This window comes from Macaca mulatta, chromosome 20 (assembly GCF_049350105.2).
Source record: "Macaca mulatta isolate MMU2019108-1 chromosome 20, T2T-MMU8v2.0, whole genome shotgun sequence".
Classification (NCBI taxonomy): Eukaryota; Metazoa; Chordata; class Mammalia; order Primates; family Cercopithecidae; genus Macaca; species Macaca mulatta.
The window spans coordinates 53,441,775-53,457,335 of NC_133425.1; the positions used below are offsets into that span (position 1 = coordinate 53,441,775).

General features: G+C 47.9%; 1 protein-coding gene and 1 non-coding gene across 12 annotated transcripts in view; both read right to left on the reverse strand.

Moving 5' to 3' along the window:
• The window catches only part of KIFC3 (kinesin family member C3), a 105,416-nt gene that overhangs the window by 72,670 nt on the left and 17,185 nt on the right, over window positions 1-15,561 (reverse strand). The gene's annotated exons all lie outside the window — the stretch shown is intronic.
• LOC114674545 (U6 spliceosomal RNA) lies at window positions 1,031-1,137 on the reverse strand. The gene has a single exon (XR_003725691.2). It is a non-coding gene; the product is annotated as a U6 spliceosomal RNA (small nuclear RNA).

Below are 15,561 nucleotides of genomic sequence, written 5' to 3' on the forward strand. Positions count from 1 at the left end.
TTACAGGTGTGAGCCACCATGCCTGGCCAAAAATCTATTTTTTAAATGTTCTTTTTAGTGGCAAAACGAACTTACCAAGGCAAAGGTACCTAGGGCTCAGGAAAGTCACCATGCAGCCCTGAATAGGCAGACCTTGAACTCCGATCTGTTTCCCTCCCAGGGTCATGTCCATCAAAGAATCCTCCAGCCTCTTCCCCAGTATCAAAGCAACCACTCAAGGGAATCTCACAGAGCTGCAGAGTTGACGTCTGTCCTTGGAAGGGTCATGGCCAGACAGCAACTCAGCCACGAGTATTTGCCCAGCTGGCCACAATCCTTGTGGGCAAGTGTCCCAGGCTCAATTTTTGGCCTTCCAAGAAGCCATTGGAGCAGAGGAGCTACATTTCTGGGGCCAAGTCATTCATAAGAGAAGAGGAATAAAGCAAGCTGGGAAACATGCTTCCCCTGAGCTGGGAGAAGCAAGAAAAGATGACCAAGATCTTCCAAAAAACATTCCATCTTTTCTTCTTGACCTGAAAGAAAACAATTGACAGCCTCCACCAGGGAATTCTGTCCTCGAAAGTCCAGGTATAGCCCAGGAAGACAGAGAGCACTGGCTTTGGTGACAGGCAGATCTGGGTTTGGGTCCCTACTCCGCCATTTAATTTGCTGTGTGACCTTGAAAAAGTGACTTTACCTCTGTTTTCCTTTCTTTTTTCTTTTCTTTTTTTTTTTTTTTTTTTTTTTGAGATGGAGTCTTGCTCTATTGCCCAGGCTGGAGTGCAATGGTGCAATCTCGGCTCTCTGCAACCTCCCCGTCCCGGGTTCCAGCAATTCTCCTGCCTCAGCCTCCAGAGTAGCTGAGATTACAGGCACCCCCTACCACACCTGGCTAATTTTTTGTATTTAGTAGATTACAGGCACCCCCCACCACGCCTGGCTAGTTTTTTGTATTTAGTGGCCAGGCTGGTCTCGAACTCCGGACCTCATGATCCGCCTGCCTCAGCCTCCCAAAGTGCTGAGATTACAGGCGTGAACCACCACATCTGGCAAAAATATGGAACGCTTCACGAATTTGCATGTTGTCCTTGCGCAGGGGCCATGCTAATCTTCTCTGTATTGTTCCAATGTTAGTATATGTACTGCCAAAGCGAGCACTGTTTTCCTTTCTGTAAACTGGGAATAATAGCAACACCCTTCCCCCAAAGGATGGTAGTGAGAATTGGCTGAAATAAAATGCTTTTTTCTATAGTAAAGCAGTTGCAAGGAGTAAAAGCCAGAAGAATAATTATTCATCGGTTTGAGAAACAAAATCGTTGATGCCAGCATTCCCAGGGCCTTGAGTAATTATGCCATGGGCTTGCCTGAAACGTTGATAGAGAAACCACCAAAGCCACAGTAACTGAGGCCACACTATGAGGTCAGCCTCTTTTTCCCCCCAGGTCTTTGAGGTGACAGTTTAGACAGGAGGTAGGAATCTTGCTAATGAAAGGAGAGCCTCACCTTCAATTAAGGCGTCACCAGAGTGGGAAATTCATCAGCCCTGGTGATGGTGACTTACGCCACACTTGAGCCTTGCAAGTCCAGGATGACACAACCCAAGGCAGAAACCATGAAATTAGAACAAAGGTCTAAGTAGTAAGCAGATCTGGGAGTTCCATCCAGGTGAGCAGGGCTGTTGCTCAGCTGGTGAGCCTGCCCCGCCATGGAGACTCAGCGCTAGAGTGAGAACCACATCTGCTCACACCAGGGGCCCGAACCTTGCTAACCCCACAGAGGGGGTTCTCACAGCCAAAAGCTCTTGTGACTCTTCCAATAATAGCAACTCCCGCCCAGCCCCTTCTCTCCAAGAGCAGGGCTTCTCAAACCACATTGTGCACATGAATCAGCTGGGATGTTATTAGAATGCATCTTAAGGCCACGGCTCATGCCTGTAATCCCAACATTTTAGGAGGCTGAGGCGGGAGGATCACTTGAGGCTAGGAGTTTGAGACCAGCCTGGGCGATGTGGGCACAAGACCCCGGTCTCTATACAGAAATATTGGTTTTTAATTAGCAAGGCATGGTGGTGTGTGCCTGTAGTCCCAGCTACTCAGGAGGCTGAACCAGGAGGATCGCTTGAACCCAGGAGGTCCAGGCTACTGTGAGCCATGATCATACCACTGCTTGGCAACAGGAAAAAAAGAAAAGAAAGAAATACAGCTTAAGCTTTAGTGGGTCTTGAGATTCCACATGTCTGACAAGCCCTCCATGGATACAGCTGGTGAACAACGAGGGCCTTGACTTTCCTTGGGCCCCACAGACACCTTGGGTTGCCCTTCACCAGGTAGACCTGGGAACCCTGATCAGTTTGTACTCCAAGATTTAGGATTCAAGCAACCAACAGCACAACTATAAACTGGATCCCTCATGATTTCTTTGGAGGTTGAGGGGAAAGGGTAGGATACAAAATGAATTAAACAGAAACATTTGTGGCAGGATAACTTATTGTAAGGTGATTTTTTTTTTTTTTTTTTTTTTTTTTTTTTTTGAGACGGAGTCTTGTTCTGTCACCCGGGCTGGAGTGCAGTGGCGCAATCTTGGCTCACTGCAACATCCGCCTCCTGGGTACAAGCCATTCTCCTGCCTCAGCCTCCCAAGTAGCTGGGACTACAGGCATGCACCATCACGCCCATCTAATTTTTGTATTTTTAGTAGAGACGGGTTTCACCATGTTGTCCAGGTTGGTCTCAAACTCCTGACCTCCGGTGATCCTCCCACCTTAGCCTCCCTGAGTGCTGGGATTACAGGCATGAGCCACTGCGCCAGGCCTTTTTTTTTTTTTTTGACAAAGTCTCACCCAGGATAGAATGCATTGGCACAATCTTGGCTCACTGCAATCTCTACCTCCCAGGTTCAAGTGATTCTCATGCCTCAGCCTCCCAAGTAGCTGGAATGCGCCATCATATCCGGCTAATTTTTGTATTTTTAGTAAGGACAAGGTTTCACTATGTTGGCCAGGCTGGTCTACAACTTCTAACCTCAGGTGATCTGCCCACCTTGGCTTCCCAAAGTGCTAGGATTACAGGTGTGAACCACCGTGCCTGGTCGCAAGGTGAATTTTTTTTTCTCCCAGCATACTGCCCTTTCCCCAACACACACACACCCTTTTCAGGTAGCAAGACCCTTTGATGTCTTCTTGCCACAGAGATTTTTTAATTTCAACTAATTTCAGAAGTCAGGCGCGTTTCTTTAAAAACAGAGGCTCCTACTCCTCACTCCCAGTTTCAGACATCCCTACTGATATTTAGGTAAAGGTATTTTAAAAGAGAGATGTTTGCAGGATCATGTTGGATTGGCTCTTCCTTTCTTTTATTAAAAATATATAAGCCGGTCAGGCTTGGTGGCTCATGCCTGTAATCCCAGCACTTTGGGAGGCCGAGGCGAGTGGATCACCTGAGGTCAGGAGTTCAAGAACAGCCTGGCCAACATGGGGAAACCCCATCTCTCCTAAAAATACAAAAATTAGCCAGGTGTGGTGGTGTGTGCCTGTAATCCCAGCTACTCAGGAGGCTGAGGCAGAAGAACCGCTAAAACCTGGGAGGTGGAGGTTGCAGTGAACCAAGGTCATACCACTGCATTGCAGCCTGGGTGACAAAGCAAGACTCTGCCTAGATATATATATATGCACCCAGGGTGCCAGGGGGGCAGAGGGGACAGTGGCTGCCCCTTCCCATCTTGTATAAGATGTAGTTACAGGGTGGAGGTAAGTAGTGACAGCACCAAAGGGAAGCTTGGGGGCCTTCAGTCTCCCCATTAACTTCACCAGGACCCCTTCCCCTAATCCCTGAGCATAGCTAACCACAGCACTCTGGAGATGTGGATCTCAGCGCCCGAGGGGAGATTCCCTCCCACAGGGATGAGCCCTGTACTGGGGAGCAGGGGTGTGCTCTCCACTGAGGCAGCTGGGCAGGGCTGAGCTCAGAGGGGCTTCCGGCTGCACCCAGCTCCTGTCTCAAGCACACTGTACCTGGAAGCAGCCCCCACAGACTCCCAGGACCCAGAGATCAGGACTCCCAGTATCAGAGACCATGGCATGGAAATGCAGGGCCCCTACCCCCAACTTTGGGTGAGTTTCCCATCGTGGTGACACGACACCTGGGAGGGGGAGGGGCCCTAAAATTACTGAAGAGGAATTTATGGCCACCTCTCTAAGGGAGCTTGGGGATCAGACCTAGGGAGTATCAGTAGCATTTTAAAAAGTGGTATCATACCTCCTGCATATACTTAATGATATTCAATAGGAATGCATTTACTTTTTTTTTTTTTTTTTTGTGAGACTGAGTCTTGCTCTCCACCAGGCTGGAGTGCAATGGCATGGTCTCGGCTCACTGTAACCTCCACCTCCCGGGTTCAAGCGATTCTCCTGCCTCAGCCTCCTGAGTAGCTGGAATTACAGGCGCGTGCCACCATGCCCGGCTAATTTTTTTGTATTTTTAGTAGAGACAGGGTTTCACTGTGTTAGCCTGGATGGTCTCGATCTCCTGACCTCGTGATCCGCCTGCCTCGGCCTCCCAAAGTGCTGGGATTACAGGCGCGAGCCACGGCGCCCCAGGAAGGCATCTACTTTTAAAGTAATATACATACTATAGCTTAGCAACACATTATCAAATAAATTATTTGATGAAAAATTGCAAAAGGTTACCATCTGTGAAAATAATCTCCCAGTACTGTTTCTTAGTGGAGCTCTCCTGGTCTTAACTATTCTAGACTGGGAAACATTGGTTTGTCCCTGAGCAAACTGCACTCCCTGACATTTTTTGAACATTAAAAAAATATATATCGCAAAAGTTTTGCACATTATACAATTCATTCATTATTCAGTAAACTCTTTACCTTGATCCTTTTTTTCAAAGTGTTAAAATTCTGAAGTATCTGTAAAATAAAAATACCTTTAAATTGTATTTATCTATTATTTTATTTTATTTTTATTATTTTTAGAGACAGGTTCTCGCTCTGTTGCCCAGGCTGCAGTGCAGTGGTACCATTATGACTCACTGTAGCCTCAACCCCCTGGGCTCAAGCAATCCGCCCACCTCAGCCTCCTGAATAGCTGGGATTACAGGCACACGTCACAAGCCCAGCCAATTTATTTTTTATTTTTTATTTTTGTAGAGACCGGGTCTCACTGTGTTGCCCAGGTTGGTCTTAAACTCCTGACCTCAACCGATCCCCTCACCTCAGCCTCTCAAAGTGTTGGGATTACAGGCATGAGCCACTGTGCCCTGCAAAAATACCTTTAGGTGCCATCTAGACTGGGTGTTACCTATTGGTGTCTCCACTGCATGCGACTCTGCAGAGGCAGTCATTCATGAGCTATGCTCAAACCTTTGCCATCACTGCTGCCAATGCCCTTTCCCAAGGAGGTAGATCTGAGAAACAGAGGGAGATCCTTAGACATGGTATTCAGGAGGAAAACAAAATGCAACAGAAAAGCTGCTTTCTCGTGCTTTCCTCTTTGCTAAGACTGGCTCCCTTCAGGCCCCTCCTTCCGTGAGTAAGAACAGAGGCGGGTTCTCTCTTTTGTTCTAGGTACAGTCATGGGAGAGATGCTGCCTCTTCCCCGAAGGCACAATAGCACCAATATTTGAAGAGTCAGTGATAGACGATTTCATCAGAAAGTTTTGGCAACAGAAACTAGCGAACGACTTATTTGGAAACAAAATGGAAAATAGGAAAATCCAATCAGCTCATTGATCACCAGGGAGAAAAAAAATGAACGTGTGTTTCTTGTATCTCAGCCTGCTCTAAAAGATGAAACTGGAATGCATTTCAGAAAGCAGCAAAGATGTGAGTATGGAAAACTAAAGCACTATGATAATTTGATAGTGCAATTTTCCTTTGTGGATTTCCTGTAGTGACCAATATTAATATAATAGGAGTTAACATCCACTGGGTACTTATTACATATTAGCATTTTCTATGGTATTTTATTAGGTTACAGAACAACCCAATAAGGAAAGTGATTCACCCAAAGTTTTGAGTGATTCACCCAAAGTTTTATGGCTAACAAAGCTCTATTCCAGCCCGGGCGCCATAGTTCATGCCTGTAATCCCAACACTTTGGGAAGCCGAGGCAGGCAGATCTCTTGAGGTCAGGAGTTCAAGACCAGCCTGGCCAAAATGGAGAAACACTGTCTCTACTAAAAACATAAAAATTAGCCAGATGTGGTGGCGTGTACCTGTAACCCTAGCTACTCAGGAGGCTAAGGCATGAAAATGACTTGAACCCAGGAGGCAGAGGTTGCAGTGAGCCGTGAGCACGCCACTGCACTCTAGCCTGGACGACAGAGTGAGACTCCATCTCAGAAACAAAAACTCCATTCCAGCTTGGGCACCTCTCTCCAGGCCCTCACTTCCAACCCAGAACACACTAGATTCCAGAGTGAAACCCAGTCGCCAGCCTGAAGCTGGCATTCAGGTTGCACTTCTCAGGGAACTCAAAGGTTGACATGAGAATTTTCTGCTTTCTTTGTTTTGAATCAGGGCCTCTGTCGCCCAGGCTGGAATGCAGTAGCAAGATCATGGGCTCACTGAAGCCTTGACCTTCCTGGGGTCTAGCGATCCTTCCACCTCAGGCTCCCAAGTAGGTGGGACTACAGGCATTCCACCATGCCCGGCTAATTTTTGTATTTTTGGTAGAAACAGGGTTTCACTGTGTTGCCCAGTCTGGTCTTGAACCCCTGGGCTCAAGAGATCCTCCCACCTCAGCCTGTCACAGCGCTGGCATTACAGGTTTGAGCCACTGTGCCTGGCCAGTGCAGGCATTTTCTCCTTGGCCTATATCAGCTTGGTGGAGCTAAGAGCATTATTTTCTCCTGATGAAGAGCTAAGCCTCTGGGCAGAAGTTGAGCAGCCCAAGCAAGGTCAAAAAGGGAATGAATGGTAGAGATTTTCTGGTCTCAGACTGCAAATTCCCTCTGTCTAAGTGAACTACCCCAAAAGGCACAAAAAGAAAACAGAAATGTACCCTCTTGCTCCAAAACCATTCTCCTGGCTTTCTCAGCCCTTTATGGGCCATCTCAGCCCTTTATGTATTTTTGTTCTTATTTTTTTTGAGACAGGGTCTTGCTCTGTTGCCCAGGCTGGTGTGTAGTGGTGCCACCGTAACTCACTGCAGCCTCGAAATCCTGGGCTAATGCAATCCTCCCACCTCAGCCTCCTGAGTAGCTGAGACTACAGGCACACACCATCATAACCTGCTAACTTCTAAAACTTTTTTGTAGAGATAGGGTCTTGTGGTGTAGCCCAGGCTGGTCTCAAACTCCTGGTATAAAGTGATCCTTCTGCTTTGGTCTCCCAAAGTGTTGAGATTACAGGTATAAGCTACTATCCCCTGACTCATCTCAGTCCTTTAAAGATGCATCAGAGGCTCTGCTAGTCTTTAGAAACCAGTGTGTATAGTGGTGTGTGTGTGTATGTGTTTTGCAACGGTGACAGAGTTGGGGAGTGAGGGCAAAAACCAAGGAATTCAATCAACTCAATAGAGAAAAACATTACAACACTGACAAGGTAGCAGCAGGGCCAGGTGGTGGCTCACGCCTATAATCCCAGTACATTGGGAGGCCAAGATGGGTGGATCGCTTGAGCCCAGGAGTTCGAGACCAGCCTCGGCAACATGGCGAAACCCCACCTCTACTAAAAACACAAAAATTAGCCAGGTGTAGTGGTGCGAGCCTGTAATCCCAGCTATTCAGGAGACTGAGGCAGGAGAATCGCTTGAACCCGGGAGGGAGAGGTTGCAGTGAGCCAAGATCATGCCACTGCACTCCAACATGGGTGACAAAGCGAGACTCGGTCAAAAAAAAAAAAAGAAAAGAAAAAAGAAAGAAAGAAAATGTAGAAGCCAAATGAGACTAGGTTGCCATAGCAACCATTTAACTGACATTTTCATTTTCCCAGCATTTGTTCTGGGCAGGTGTGGGCAGACACGTGTCTTCAGGGATGTGCAGGGATGAGGGTGTGTCTGTTTTCCCCATTAGTCTTCATAATTGGAGGGGTTGGTCCTGCTCCTAGACAAGGCCTTGGGAATTGGGTCTTTAACAGTGCACGGAAAACCCCCTGTCTCAGAACATCCACACGGGCAGAGCCAACCTCACCGTGTAAAGGCAGTGGAGGTGATGGTGAACTTGCTTGCTGTGTGGATGGGACGCTGAGGCTCAGGTGGAGAGCCATACAGAGTGGCCTTGGCAGAGCCCAGCCCAGACCCAGGTCAGCTAACTCCTGGTGGGCCACACTGGCTTGAAACCACACTGGCTTGCTGAACCAGGGTCAAGGAGCTGGGGTTAGGGGAAAAAATATAAGATGAGGAGGAAGCATAGCACAGCTTAAATCCATCAAGAGTGCAGAATCACCTTTCATCTTCTGAAGGAGCAACTGTTTTCTGCACCAAACCACACAATGCAAGCAAATCTGCTGCCAAAGAACAAAGAGAAAAATGCAGGGAACAAGCCGCCTCCCAAGCCTCGCAGCCGGGGATGGAATTAAACTCGAATTCACCTGCAAGAGCAGCGGATGGTTCAGCTACAAACCGCCTCCAGGCAGCCTCTAAGATTCAGAATTCATGCACCCTGCAAACTGCACAGCATATACTAGTGGCAGCCCTGGCTGGGTCCTCGCAGCCACGCAATTTTTGAGGATGACACACATGGAATACTAAACACATCCCGGGAGTTCCAGACACAGCCACCTGGTTACAGCCCGGCCTGCTCTTGTCTGCAGCAATTTTTCTCAAAGGCGCGGCTTCATACACATCTATTACCAAGCACGTGTAGACAAGACGGTGTTCGGAAAGCACAGCCCCGAGTGGGAAACAGGAGCCATCAGCAAATCATTTTCACAGGGAAAGGAAAATCTTTAGGTGGAAAATATTGCTTTGGGACTTCCCCGGGAGGAAAAAACGAGCTGAAATTGCTGTGGTGTTGCAGCTTCCATTTTCCAAAAAGCAAAATGCTTCTAAGACGACCATCAGGGTTATGCTTGATCATAGCTTTGCTTAATCCATTTCTTCACGGGTTTTGCCCTTGTCATCTTTGCTTCCTGAACCACTCCTGCACCTTAGAGTCACCACAAATCCTATCCCATAAAAATCTGTAGCGTTTCTGTGTGTGGAAATCAAACAACAAAAAGGCACCGCCGTGTGGAGCTGCGTTACGCTTTTGGTGGAAAGATGACGTGGATGAAATGACCCCTGGGAAACGTTGGGAAGGCCTGACTAGCAAGGTGCAGAGTGGGGGATTAGTGGGGAGATACACAGGACCTCTTACTAAAACTAAGAATAGCATTCTGTTAAAGAACCCTTATTGTGAGGCTGGGCACAGTGGCTCATGCCAGTAACACTGTAACATCAGCACTTGGGGAGGCTGAGGTGCGAGGATTACTTGAGGCCAGGAGGTCAAGGCTGCAGTGAGTTATGATCAAGCCACTGCACTTCAGCCTGGGTGACAGAGGGAGACCCTGTCTCTAAAAAAATTAAAAATAAACCATATTTGGGGTGATGATATCCCTCCCCTAAAATAATAAGGATTAGCTGGGCACAGTGGCTCAAGCCTGTAATCCCAGTACTTTGCGGAGACCAAGGCAGGAAGATCCTTTGAGCTCAGGAGTTCAAGACTAGCCTGGGCAACATAGGGAGACCCCGTCTCTACAAAATGGAGAAAACAAATTCCAGGCATGGTGATGCACACCTGTGGTCCCAGATACTTGGGAGGCTAATGTGGGAAGATCACTTGGGATTGGGAGGTGGAGGCTACAGTGAGCCATGATCATGCCACTGCACTCCAGCCTGGGTGACAGAGTAAGACCATGTCTCAATAATAATAATAATAAAGATTATTTATAAATGTCTCTGTAACTCAAACACCCCCTCAAAAAATTTCTATAAATTGGAGACCTCACCCATCATCGTTCCCTTCATTTTATTTTAAATTTCATTGAAATTTATCCTAAAGCACTTCCTATGACTTGAAAATACAGGCATTTTGGCTAATATTATTATTCATTGCTTTACATTTGAATGTAATAAACGTATCAGGTTTATTTATCTGAACTTAAATCTAAGTTTTAGTGTATTTTTTCCCCCTGGATCTAAAATTCCATCATCCTTGAGCAACTCGTAGTTGTCAATTTGACAGCTTCTCCACTATTTTAAGCATTTTCCTGTTCATCACCATCCACTTCCATTGACAGCTCCACTCTCCGCTGCCTAATAGACTCCTGGAACTGACTCCTCAAATTGGATTGTCCCCTCACTGGCCCATTCCTCCCCAGCCTTCCCAGTCTCAGTAAATGGCCGCAGTTGCTCTAGTCAAAAAACCTAGCTTAGCCAGCCGAGGTGGCTCACACCTGTAATCCTAGCACTTTGGGAGGCCAAGGCAGGTGGATCACCTGAGGTTAGTTCAAGACCAGCCTGGCCAACATAGTAAAACCTCGTTTCTACTAACAATACAAAAATTAACCAGGTGTGGTGGCACGCACCTGTAATTCCAGCTACTCGGGAGGTTGAGGCAGGAATATCACTTGAACCTGGGAGGTGTAGGTTGCAGTGAGCTGAGATCGAGCCACTGCACTCCAGCCTAAGTGACAGAGAGAGACTCTGTCTCAAAAACAAACAAAAACCTAGCTTGCCAGACACAGTGGCTCGTCCTATAATTCCAGCTACTAGGAAGGATCCTTGAGCCCAGGAGTCAAGACCAGCTAGGGCAACATAGCAAGACCCTGTCTCTAAAAAATAAAAGTTAAAGGCCGGGCGCGCTGGCTCACGCCTGTAATCCCAGCACTTTGGGAGGCTGAGGCGGGTGGATCACCTGAGGTCAGGGATTTGAGACCAGCCTGACCAACATGGGGAAACCCCATCTCTACTAAAAATACAAAATTAGCCGGGCATGGTGGTGCATGCCTGTAATCCCAGCTACTCAGGAGGCTGAGGCAGGAGAATCACTTGAACCCAGGAGGCAGAGGTGGCGGCGAGCCGAGATCTCACCACTGCACTCCAGCCTGGGCAACAAGAGCGAAACTCCGTCTCAAAAACAAAAGTTAAAATAAACCTAGCACAGGTTCTCTCCCTCCTCACCCCAGCTGTCACCAAGTCAAGTGGGTCCTACATGCAAGACAATGTCAAACCTGGCCACCTCCCACATTTGTCTCAGATGTCTTTGGAAGCCTCCTCACTAGCGGATACTAGGCTTCCTGTGTCCACACTCTGGCCTTCTGGCAATCCTCCTCCACCAGGCAACCAGAGGGACCTTGTGAAGGCACAACTTCAACCCTGTCATGTTCTCCAGTCTCTCCTTCTGCAAATATTTGCACACCTACTCTGGGCAGCGCTGTTCTAGCCCTTGCTGGACCTTGCATTATCGGCAGAGAGAGAACAATAGACAAAAATGAAAGAGTGAAATTTAGAGTGTGGTAGAGGACCATAAGAGTGGTGGAGAAAAATAATTCAAAGGAGGACATGGAGGGATGGGTGGCTGAATTTTTTCCAGCTCTTTAAGTAGGGAGTTGTCATTTCTAGTAGGGTGGTCGAGGAAGGCCCTGCTGAAAGGGGTATCTGAGACCTGAAGGAGGTAGAGAAGTGATCCATAAAACACCCAGAAGAGCTGCCACCCTCCTAAAGTTCCCTGTTACATTAAAATGAAACCCAGGCCAGGAGCAGTGGCTCACGCCTGTAATCCCAGCACTTTGGGAGGTTGAGGTGGGTGGATCGCTTGAGGCCAGGAGTTCAAGACCAGCCTGGGCAACATGGTGAAACTCCATCTCCACTAAAAATACAAAAAGTTAGCCGGGCGTGGTGGCACGTGCCTGTAAACCCAGCTTCTTGGGAGACTGAGGCAGGAGAATTGTTTGAAGCCAGAAGGTGGAGGTTGCAGTGAGCTGAGATCGTGCCACTGCAGTCCAGCCTGGGCAACAGAGCAAGACTCTGTCTCAAAAACAAAAACAACGACAACAACAAAACCCAGAATGAAACCCAAACTCTTTCCCATCACCCATGAGACCCTACAGTATTTGCCATCAGCCTCTCAAATGCGCGCTGCCCTCAGTTCCAGCTCTCAAGCTGCACAAGTCTCTTGCGTCTGTCGCATGCCAGGCCCTCCCCATTTCAAGGTCTTGGCTCTGGCTGTCCCCCTGTTGGGGACACCCCATCCACCCCACTACACAGCCCCCATCCCCACCTCCTCCCCTATTCTCAAGGGTGGCTCCTGTCTTTCTACCCTTAGGCCTTAAAAATGTCACTTCCTCAGAGAGGCCTTCCCTGACCACCCCCACCGGCCATCTCCTGCCTTCTTCCTGAGTTTGAATCTCCTCATGCTTCCTTAGCCAGGCATGGTGGCGCGCACCTGTAATAGGTCCCACCTACTCGAGAGGCTGAGGCAGGAGAATTGCTTGAACCTGGGAGGTGGAGGTTGCAGTGAGCTGAGATCGTGCCACTGCAGTCCAGCCTGGGCAACAGAGCAAGACTCCGTCTCAAAAAAAAAAAAAAAAAATCTCCTCATGCTTCTTAGCGCGTCTGAAATGATCTTGTTCACAAACTGCCTCCCCCACCTGGAATGCAAGCTGCAGGGGGTCAGAAATGTGCTGGCTGGACCAGGGTCAGAGCTCCCTGTGTCTGGAACGGTATGGAGTGGACATTCACTGCATATTTATGGAGTGAAGAAATCAATCCATCAAGTAGAACTAGATAACAAAGTTGTAAATAATTCATGCAGTCCAGTGCAGCAGAGCGGGAAACACTCAACAACTCACATCCAAGGCCAGCCTCGGGCTCCCACCATTGTATCAACAATGAGAACAACCATAGCAGCAAACATAATTCAATAATAATTCAATAATTCAATTTCGTGACTCAGTAACACTGTGCAGTCAGACTAACAACCTGGGCATTGACTCAAAGCCCCTGTCGTTTGCTTTCTCTTTTCATCCCATAACAACCCATTATTATATTATCTTATTATAACAACCTAATAATAGCCCATTATTCTCATTTTAATAGGTCCAAAAACTGAGGTTTAGGAGATGTTTTGTGACTGAGAGAGTTCAGATCCCAACCCTAGGCCACACAATTGTGTTCAATGTCCTCTAAATAAATATCATTGAGCAGCCGGGCACAGTGGCTCATGCCTGTAAGCCCAGCACTTCGGGAGGCCGAGGCAGGCAGATCACCTGAGGGACAGGAGTTCAAGACCAGCTTGGCCAACAAGATGAAACCCTGTCTCTACTAAAAATATAAAAATTAGCCAGGCGTGGTGGTGCAAGCCTGTAATCCCAGCTACTCGGGAGGCTGAGGCATGAGAATCACTTGAACCCAGGAGGCAGAGGTTGCAGTGAGCCGAGATCACACCATTGTACTCTAACCTGGGCAACAAGAGTGAAATTCTGTCTCAAAATAATAATAATAATAATAATAATGTAAATAAATAAATCAATAAATATCATACAGCACCTACTCTGTGCAAGGAACTGTATATAAAAGAAACTCACAGGCAAATCAGGGAAAAATATTTCAGATAAAAGGATTTTCAATTAATTCTGAACCACTTGACAGAGATTCAACTACGAGACAATCAGAATGTGAACACTGACTACCCTTTATTGGGCACTTCCTGCCAAGAAGGCCTTGGGCCATGCACCTCACCTGCCTCGCCTCATCACTACTTACTGTTGGCCCATTTCACAAAGGAGGAAACTGAGATAAAGGCTGGTCCAGTGACTTGCTCAAGGCCCTTGCCAGGAACTGATGGTGCTGGGTTCTGATGCCCTGGTGCCCTGGCTGCATAGACACTCATCATTAGAAAAATGGGGTGCTCAGCCTGTAATCCCAGAACCTTAAGAGGCTGAGACAGGAGGATCACTTGAGCCCAGGAGTTCAAGACTAGCCTGGGCAACACAGTAAGATCCCACCTCTACCAAAAATAAAACACAAACAAACAAAATCCCTGGTGCTCAGTGAGACAGATCTAGGCAGTTGGCAGGAGCTTCTGAGAGTATAGAAAATACTGGAAATACCTAAATTGAATAATCTTCAGATGTGTTTGCAAGGCCTAAAGGAAAACGTCTATACTCCACCCTGGAGATGTTTCTTTCCTTGGCTGGACATGGTGACTCACGCCCATAATCCCAGCACTTTGGGAGGCCAAGGTGGGCAGATCACTTGAGGTCAGGAGTTCCAGACCAGCCTGGCCAACATGGTAAAACCCCATCTCTACTAAAAATACAATGATTAGCTGGGCATGGTGGTGCACGCCTGTAATCCCAGCTACTTGGAAGGCTGAGGCAGGAGAATTGCTTGAACTTGAGAGATGAAGGTTGCAGTGAGCAAAGATTGCACCACTGCACTCCAGCCTGGGTGACAGAGTGAGAATCCATCTCAAAAAAAAAGAAGTTTCTTTCCTTGATCTAAAGGCAGTGTAGGCTGGGTGCGGTGGCTCACGCCTGTAATCCCAGCACTTTGGGAGGCTGAGACGGGTGGATCATGAGGTCAGGAGTTCGAGACCAGCCTGGCCAGCATGGTGAAGCCCCATCTCCACTAAAAATACAAAAATTAGCTGGGCATGATGGTGTGCACCTGTAATCCCAGGATTACTTGGGAGGCTGAGGCAGGAAAATTGCTTGAACCCGGGAGGCGGAGATTGCAGTGAGCCAAGATCTCACCATTGCACTCCAGCTTTGGGTGACAGAGCAAGACTCAGTCTCGGGAAGAAAAAAAAAAAAAGTCAGCGTAAACCTATCAGCAAGGTCTGGTGCAGGTCCCTTACCTGAAAGCCATAGCCTCGTGTCTCTGAGATCAGGATGCTCCCTGGGGAGGGGGATTGGAGTTCAGCAAGAATATCTTCATTGGAGGTGCTGGGGCTGCGCCAGTGCCAGCTGGGGGCCTCCTCCTGGCCTGTGCTAGGGTCTCTGTCCCACTCTCTCCACCGCCCCCTCCGCAGGCCCCAGGTGTTTGAACAGAGCCACACCAGGGCTGGAACTACAAACATGGCAGCCCGCAGCCCATCCCACTCGGACAGTCTACGGGAGCACAGTCTTCTACACTGGAGCCCACAGCAGCCTGTGCCCTGGAATTTTCTGCTTGGTTCACCAATTCCTAGCTGGAGCCTGCAGCGGCTGTGGTGTCGAACAAGGCAGGCATTCAGTCATTAGTTCAGCAATTAAAAGGCTTAGAGGACAGGATCTTTAGCTTCCAGGGACCGACCCAGGTTACCAGCAAGGTTATTGAAATGATACCCTTTGGGTTCTTTAGCCAGTGCGTCTCCTCTGCAGCCCATATGGTCTTGAGAAGAATTAGAATTTTTATAGCAGGGAGACAAAAATTAAGTGAACTAGACTCCTGATATCCAAGAGGGCATTCAAGATGTCCACACTGGAAGTTTGATTTTCATTCACCACAAATCTGGTTTCTCCTTCAGCCTTCTCATCCCAGCTAATAGCAACTGCACCCTTTCAGTGACTCCGTGCAAACTCTGCAGGCATCTTGTTATGACTCCTGCCAGCACTACCTTCAAATATTATCCAGAATCTGCCCACTTCTCACCATCGCCAGTGTCCCCA